The following is a 9,653-nucleotide window of genomic DNA, read 5'->3' as shown; positions in this document are numbered from 1 at the left end:
TAGAGCATTATGCCCAGCTGGGGGGTCCCTGTGTCATAAAAGGTGACTGTGGAGTGTCTAGCTGCAGTCCTGAAATTGTATAATACAGGGTGTGAAATGTGCCCCTGAGCTATATTGGGGAATTGTAAGTGTCAGCTCTTCAACCCAATTGGGGTATACAACTGTTGGTATAATAAAGATGTATGTGGTTTTACTGTTCCAGGAGTGCTAACCAGCAGGGATCTGCCAGGCGTGAGTGTCAGGGATGATTTTATGGTAAACTGTTGTCATTGTGTGTTTGGGTAGACGGGGGCCCATGTTGCGTGTTACCCCGAAACATGCACTCAGGAATCTCCCTAGATTCCTGAGGACATGAAGAACACAGACCCCCGGATAAAAATCCTCCCTGGAACGCAGGTTGCAGCTCAACGCCAAATCCCCCTGCTTCAGCACAAACCAGGGCAGTAAAACTGGACAGGGAACTGGGTTACATTCCAGGTCCCGGGATATGCCCAAACCCCACGAGCCAGTGAGGGTTCCGTAACTCTCTCACCAGGGATAAGGTGGAGAGAGTTGTAGGGGTTACATTTTAAGCTAAAGCGGAGAGTTTATTGGGAGGTAAGGAAAATGTTTAATTCATGTTAGACTAAAACTGTGTAAGTTAGGTTTTAAAGTATAGCTAACTTTAGTTAGGAGCATCCTAGAAATATGATATTTGGTGTGGGCATTACTGAGGTACAAACACAGAAAGGAGTTATGTTTTTAAGCATTAATGTTCACCCCTAGTATTAAATGAATGTCCCCTATAATTTTGGTATTTTAAAGTTATAAGAGTAAGGAAATTAACATTATAGACAGGAGATGACACTTGGGGCATCATGCAGTAAGCAGCGAAAAAATGCATTAGCCAGTTTAGCAATTAGCCATGTTTTTGGCGTGTTAAACTGGCTGTATGCTGTAAGGGGCGAATCCCTGGCGAATGAATTAGCCACCACCATTTAATAAAATGGCTAGTAATCGGTGGCGAGACGGCTGCCTGGCGAGAAACTGCCGAGAAGCCGTCCCCTGCCGAGTTTAGTTTGCAGCAGAGAGAGATCCGCTGCTCTCTCGGCGCAAACATCAGCACAATAAAAAAAAAAATTTTAAAACCATTTTTATTCATAGTGTACATGTGCAGGGGGTCTCCGGAGCTGAACCGCATTGGTTTCAGGGCCGGGGACCCCCTGCTTCCCGAGATACGGGCCCCTTTATGAGGTGCCGCTATCCCTCTGCAATTATATGTCCCGATCACTTGACCGCGGAATGTAAACAAAGCAGAGGGATACCGGCACCCCATAAAGGGGCCTATATCTCGGGAAGCAGGGGGTCCCCGGACCTAAAACCAAAGCGGTTCAGCTCCGGAGACCCTCTGCACATCTACACTATGAATAAAACACACATATCAATAAAGACTCGTTCCTTACCTTTGCGGCTATGTGCTATGGTAGCGAAGCAGCATGAATGTATTTTTAATAATACTGTACAGTGAGCAGGGGGTCCCCTGAGCTGAACCGCATCGCTTTGTGGACCAGGGACCCCGTGCTTCCCAAGTTACAGGCCCCGGTATGTGTGATCGTGTGGGCAGTGTCGCCGCCATGTTTATAGCGTCCCATACGCTATGTGCCCGCAATAAACATGGCGTCCACACTGTAACCGATGCCCCAAACCGGGGCCTGTAACTCGGGATGCAGGGTGTCTCTGAGCCACAAATCAATGCGGTTCAGCTCAGGGAGCCCCCTGCTCCCACACAATATTATTAAAATACATTAATGTTGCTTCATTACCATAGCGGATAGTCGCTAAGGCAATGAAGGGGTTAACGCATAATAGCATGTTTATTGGGGACAATTGACCCCAATAAACATAGCAATACACAACATACAATACAGTAAGGGGCAACATTACTATTATCCACAAATGGATAATAGTGCAGTTGTCCATTTAAAATCCAATGTAATGTCCCCTAACCCCTTAATCACCACAGCGGTTACTAACCGCTACAGTCATTAAGGGGTTAACCCACCATCACCCACATACCCTCCCCCACTACCCCCCCACACCCACTGAGGCTTAACCACCCTCACCCACTACTCACAAGGGAGTCCTACCACATACCCTTAGGGCCAATACCCCCTCCCCCCAGCACATACAGTACAATAATGTGCCAAATAACTATTATCCACATAGGGATAATACATTATTTGGCCATTATTAAACACATTAAATACCATAGTAAAATAAAGAAAATTCTACTAACTTCTTCAATAAGAATGCCCTGTCGCCAACATCATTATTCTGTTCCGTTGCCAAAATAATAAATAGCCAATACATTTCAATGACATTCACATATCAATGTACCCCTTAATCACCTTATCGGGTACTAACCTCAAAGGTAATTAAGGGGTTAAGCCATCCTGCAATGGCAACACCAGTTATCCATAACATCCTCAATAAATTAAAAAGCAATTTCCTAAACAAATCTCATGTAATCATTCAATCTAAAGCCTCAAATGCCACTTAAAACATAGCATTTACATTGTATACATGTTGCATAAAATGTAAGCTACATGTACACGCTGCAAATCAATGTTAACAATACAATAATCCAACTAAAATAGCATTACATCACAAGAAGTATACTATGTAATCCAATAAAGTCACCATCAATCAATTAACATACATGAATTACATCCCTAAACAATTAAAATAGCATCCATAACAATTACACAATTAACTATAGCAACCGTTACAGAGAACAAGTTAGCATCATACAAAAAAGGACACCAAAAATTACAATATACTAAAGCAAGCCTCACCATTACCTACAGTATAGCATAGAAGCCCAAAAATTACATCTGTCTAATTATAAAATACATTTAACACACATCTATACATAGCAGCATAGCCACAATCATTTACAATACTGCAAATCAAGCTTTTACAACACTATAATTTCTTACCCTGTATGTATATATCTCTCTAGACATACATACATACATACAGTGGCAAGAAATGATTTACATTTAAAAAAATATACACATGAAAAAGCAAAAAAAAAACACATTTACATTAAATACATTTCTTTATTTAACTTACCATTACTTGACCCACTCACCGACTCCCGTTGATCAGCTTACTCACGAACCAATCCACGAACAGGAACACATAAAATAAAAAACCATAAAATAATAAACTTTAAAATAATAAAACACGGCAATCCAGGGGTCTTCTAGTTGTAATCCATCTTCATCTGTATTCTTCTATCTTCTTCAGGGGTCTTCTCCCCGTCTGGTGCCACGCCCTGGTCTTCTTTCTTGTCCGGAGGTCCTTCCTCCTCGGCATCTGGTTTCAAAATGAGACGACATAGGCTTTTAAAGGCCTATGACGTCACATTTTCGTCATATGGTTCCCACGGCCCTGATTGGGCCGTGAAAACCATGTGTTTTGGCCGATAAAAAAAAAATGATGACGTCACTTAAAGGCAATGAAAGCACAGCCAATCAGAATGGCTTTGCTTCAATTGCCTTTAAGATGATGTCATTAAAAAAAACATGGCCGGCCTCACATGGTACGGCAGCCAATCAGAGCGTGGGAAGTCTATCCCTACTCTGATTGGCTTTAGTAGACCATGTGACAGAGGCTTGGGGAAGAACGGATATGACGACATTGAAAGCCTGTCACATGGTACTAGAACCAATCAGAGTAGGGATAGACTTCCCACGCTCTGATTGGCTGCCGTACCATGTGAGGCCGGCCATGTTTCTTTTAATGACGTCATCTTAAAAGCAATTGAAGCAAAGCCATTCTGATTGGCTGTGCTTTCATTGCCTTTAAGTGACGTCATAATTTTTTTTTTAACGGCCAAAACACATGGTTTTCACGGTCCAATCAGGGCCGTGGGAACCATATGACGAAAATGTGACGTCATAGGCCTTTAAAAGCCTATGTCGTCTCATTTTGAAGCCAGACGCCGAGGAGGAAGGACCACAGGACAAGAAAGAAGACCAGGGCGTGGCACCAGACGGGGAGAAGACCCCGGAAGAAGATAGAAGAATACAGATGAAGATGGATTACAACTAGAAGACCCCTGGATTGCCGTGTTTTATTATTTTAATGTTTATTATTTTATGTTTTTTTATTTTATGGGTTCCTGTTCGTGGATTGGTTCGTGAGTAAGCTGATCAACGGGAGTCGGTGAGTGGGTCAAGTAATGGTAAGTTAAATAAAGAAATCTATTTAATGTAAATGTGTTTTTTTTTCTTTTTCATGTGTATATTTTTTTAATGTAAATCATTTCTTGCCACTGTATGTATGTATGTACAGTGGCGACACCCTTTATTCTAACTCGGCTAGCTCCGCGAATTTCAGATTATCCCGGTTATGTGCGGTTTTGTGTCGTTTTCGCCCGGAGTGAATTGCGTTATTTTCGCGCCCGTGATTTAAGCATTTTATTCTCGCTGTCTGCAATACTGCAATGCCGTGTAAAAACTCATGGGGGCGTTTGCGAGCTGTTGTCTTTGAAGTCTAATACCTTCGCGGTTCAACCTACGTCAGTACACAGTCTGTGCGTGCGCGCGCAGTAATAGTAAAATTGCATATTTAAAGTACATGCATTTGCGGGCTGTGCTGCTGTACGGTACTGTACTGTATGTCTCATTTGAAAATTGTTGAAATGCATAGGCGTGTACAGTACTGTAGCAGTGTAAAGGGAACCCTCGCTGCTGAGATTGTTTGAGTTGCCCTTTTGTCAATATTGTATCTCCTTTCACATGTCAGTGCTACATACTGTATCAAACATTTAGAAACATTTAGAAACCATACACTGTATCATTGCATATACTTACCTGCCCTGTTAGAGGGTATAGAGCTACAGTAGCCTAGAATTTATTTGGGGTACATACTCCTTTTTGGTCTACCCTTCTACCCTTCCTCCACCTTATTTTTAATTCGCCGCTAACATAGGATTTGGGTTCCAGGTTTCTGCTCATTCTGACTTAGCCGCGCTGGTTTGAAACGGCTTTCTCCGCCATTACGGTCAATGATAGGACCTTTCTCGCCGGCGTGACCCTTTCTCGTCGCCATTACTGGTCGGACCCTCTTGGGGTCAAGTGAGGGGGTTCCTAACACCTATAGGCAAAATGAATTTTATTTCTAGGTGCCCTAGAACAGAAGTTCCCACACCAATTGCCCTAGTTCTCGTTAACTTTAAATGCTGTATCTTTGGCTAGAACTCAGTAAACTTCTCCGCAATCTTTGAAGGATTATATGTCACTTCCCCTCCTTTTGTCTTAATGGCCGAGACTCACACCCTCAATTTAATCCCCCTACATTTGTTTGCTAAAATATGGTCTCCTTTATCTCCTTGTAGTAGTATATCTGCTTAGTCACGTAAGCACCTTCTCTACATCCTCCAACTGCAGCCCTCTGAGCTCCCCCCTGGCCGATTCAGAATGTTATACATTTTCCTTGATGGATTTGCTTTATGTTTACTTTTTAACGCTATAATTTGATCCGTAAAATGTTTCTGTCTTTCCAGTTTTTTTTCTCTTTCTGTATGATGCTATTGAGATAAGCTGCCCTCTAATCATGGTTTTATGAGCCTCCCATAAAATTGCTGTTGATGCTACAGACCCGTTATTAATCTGAAAATAGTTTTTAAATTAATCTCCAATTTGTGCGCTAATCTCCGAGTGGTTTAGCAGTGAATCATTCATTCTCCAATGGAATTATTGAATCTTGGCAAATGGGGGGTCGAACATAATTGCACTGGAGCATGATCCGACCACGTAATAGGCCCTATATCTGAGTGAACAAATACTTTCAGGATGTTGGGGGTTACAAATATATTATCGATTCTTGAGTACGAATCGTGCGGGGGCGAGTAAAAAGAATAATCTCTCAGTCCCTTATATGTGTGGCGCCAGACATCAAGCAGGGCGCATTCTTTAATTAAAGCTCTAAATATCATAGCTATACTATGTCATTGCAGAATATGATTGCTCTGGATGCGTGGACTTATCTATGTCTGGGTCCGGGACCATGTTAAAGTCTCCTCCCAGGATCATTGAATGTTCTCAACTATCTTAAACAGTCTCCAATGTTTCCTTTAAAAAATCAATGTGAACCTCATTAGGAGCATAGGCATTCACTAGTGTGATATGTAGGCCTGAAAGATGGCCATGTACCATGAGGGATCTCCCATCTTGACCTCTTTAAATGTCAAATTCATGTTTTATTGAATCGCAACCCCCCTTTTTTTGCTTGTGAAAAACGAGTAGAATGCTACATGGTATGTCCCCCTAAAGGTGTTTGGGGGTTCCTGAGTGTCAAAGTGTTTTTCTTGCAAAAAAATAAACAATATCTGCTTTAAGTTTCCTAAATTCTTTTAGGGCTGGTCTACGCTTGCTATTTGCATACAGGAACAGAAATTAAAGGGGGGGGAACTCCCCCATGTGAGGAGAGTGGGAGAAAAAAAACAAAACAAAAATTGGGTTGTAAGGTAAGATGAGTGAACCCAGCAACTCATCCCAGTTTTGCGGTCAAACCCTACTTGGCTTTGCCAGGGAGGCATATGACCCTAATGGGGTCGCCCTGGCATCAGGCATGCTGGTCTCCCATCTCCACCCTAAACCCCGCCACTACTTAATATCCACCTCCTGATCGCACCTTTATTTTAACTCACTAAAAACGACAGTATTTAACATTTAAACCAACTTTTACCTACTTTGAATCATATAAACATATAAAAAATTTACAATTTAATACAATAATATCCATCCGGATTAATCCCATAACACTCGGTTAAAGTGGAGGGAGTAAACAACCTGAGGGAAAACTCACGTCTAACGTTATATATTTCCACTATACATTCCACAACTGTTAAAGTTGGAGATGGGGCTGCTCATGTTCTTTAGTGGAGCTTAATGTCCTTCGTGTCTGTGTCCTGAATCACAACATGCTGTGTGGCCCTATTGCAGGGTACATGCAACTACACACGTGGGTTTCTTGACAAGGCTTATTTATTTAGCCTTAAAAGATATACAGCACACAAAACAAAAATAGATTTTCATCAGCAACAAACGAAAATGGCTTTTTCTTCAGCAAACCAAACAAAACAGTTTCTCTTTAGCAGACAGTTTATATATCAGGTAGCTACCCTTTTCTATGCTGGGGACAGACAGTTCACAATTCAACTACTTTGCTACTCAGATCTTGTTTCAGTAATCTTTAGCAGCTTACTCCTCTCTCCTCAACAGCAGGCTCCATGTGTCTACAGCCTGGGTTTTAACACACCTTGATTAGGCAGCTGGGATCCAACTAATTGTCTTGAGGTTCCCAGCTGAAGTTAACCTAGTCAGTGCTGCACTGCAGAATAGACATAGGTTTTCCAGGCATATAGCTGGTGGCTTTTATTTACCCTGTCACATTCCTCCCCTGTTAGTGTGTGGCTGGGGCTACACACGGCTGAAGCCCGACCATCCACCCCTTCTCTAGAAAAGAAGTCAGCATTTGCGTTCTCTTTTCCCAGCCTATGCTGAATCTCAAATGAGAAGGGTTGGAGGGCCAAATACCACCTAGTCAATCAAGCATTGGAATCCTTCATGCTATTTAACAACTTTAGTGGAGCATGATCCGTCACCAAAGTAAAATGGACTCCTGCCAGGTAATGCCTCAAAGCCTCGATTGCCCACTTTACTGCGAGGCACTCCTTCTCAATCACTGAGTAGTTTTTTTCCCTCGGGAACAATTTCCTACTCAGGAAAAGGATAGGGTGTTCAACTCCCTCAAACTGTTGTGACAACACTGCCCCTAGCCCTATCTCTGATGCCTCTGTTTTCACTATAAAAGGGCTGTTGAAGTCTGGGCTTCTAAGGATGGGACCCTCTGATAGACACCTTTTTATGTCCTCAAAGGCTCTCTGACAATCCCTTGACCACACCACTTGTGTAGGGGCACACTTTTTTGTGAGGTCCGTTAAAGGGGCTGCCACTTCCGAATAGTTGGGGATGAACCGCCGGTAGTACCCTTCTAAACCCAGCAGAGAGTGTACCTGTGTTTTTGTTTGGGGGGTCGGAACTTCTTTCAGGGCAACTACCTTCTCGGCTAGTGGCCTTACTTTTCCACCTCCCACTGCATACCCTAAGTATTTGGTTTCTGCCTTACCCAAGGCACATTTCTTAGGGTTGGCTGTGAGCCCTGCCTCTCTTAGAGATTTGAGGACCGCTTTCAGCCTATTTAGATGGGCCCGCCAGTGTTTACTATAAATGACAATGTCATCTAGGTAGGCTGCGGCATAAGTCCTATGGGGCCCCAGTACCTTATCCATGAGTCTCTGAAATGTGGCTGGGGTTCCATGCAGTCCAAATGGCATTGTCACAAACTGGTATAAACCCATGGGAGTGGCAAAGGCTGTTTTGCATTTGGACTTTTCCTCTAAGGGTATTTGCCAGTATCCTTTTGTCAAGTCCAACGTGGATATATATTCTGCGTTACCAAGGGCGTCAATTAATTTGTCCACCCTTGGCATCGGATATGCGTCAAACTTGGATACCGCATTGACCTTTCCGAGGTCCACACAAAATCTTACCTTCCCATCGGGTTTAGGGACCATAATTAGTGGACTACACCACTCACTGCATGATTCCTCAATCACTCCTAAGTGTAACATTTCTTGTACCTCCTTCTCTACCAGAGCCCTACGACTTTCAGGCAACCTGGTGCTGTCTCGATTGCATGGGAAATTAAGTTAGTTTGTCCTGGTAAGTCAGAAAAAACATCCTGGAATTGTGTAATTATTGCTAACAAGTCCCCTTGTTGTTCAGAGGACAACTGTTTACCCATTGGGATTTAATCATCACTCACGATGTTCTCCCGTGGAGGCTGAGGACCCAAGTCCGTTTCCTCCTCCACCGGGTGGATGAATAGAGACCGCTGCATCTTCCAGGGTTTCAGCAAGTTCACATGGTAAATTTGTTTACCCTTCCTGGACCCTGGTTGAGCGATCTCGTAATCCCCATCACCCATACGGCGGAGTACTTCGAATGGGCCCTGCCATTTGGCCAGGAGTTTACTCTCGCAACTGGGTAACAATAACATCACCTGGTCTCCTGGGTGAAACACTCTCATGCGAGCATTCTGATTGTAATGTCTCTCCTGACTGTCCTGGGCTGATCTAAGATTCTCCCTGGCAAAATGGCCGACCACATCTAGGCGCTTCCTAAGGTCTAGTACATATTGCAGGGTATTCTTAGAAGGGGACTGCTGTTCCTCCCAGGACTCCTTTAGGAGGTCTAGGATACCCCGGGGTTGGCGGCCATAGAGCAATTCAAATGGAGAGAATCCCATGGAGACCTGGGGAACTTCCCGCACTGCAAACAGCAGAAAAGGGAGAAATTCATCCTATGCTCTCTTCTCTGAATCTACAAATTTCCTCAGCATCCCTTTTAGAGTTCGGTTAAATCTTTCCACCAATCCGTCAGTCTGTGGATGGTAGACCGATGTCCGAACAGACTTGACCTCTAGTAACTTTAAGACATCCTGCATCAGTTTAGCCATGAAATGTGTACCTTGGTCTGTCAACAAACCTGAGGAAGTCCAACCCGTGAGAACAGTTCCATCAACTTGTTGGCTACTTG

Source organism: Ascaphus truei, chromosome 4 (assembly GCF_040206685.1).
Source record: "Ascaphus truei isolate aAscTru1 chromosome 4, aAscTru1.hap1, whole genome shotgun sequence".
Lineage (NCBI taxonomy): Eukaryota > Metazoa > Chordata > Amphibia > Anura > Ascaphidae > Ascaphus > Ascaphus truei.
The sequence above is the reverse complement of the archived record's forward strand: the minus strand, read 5'-3'. Positions refer to the sequence as shown.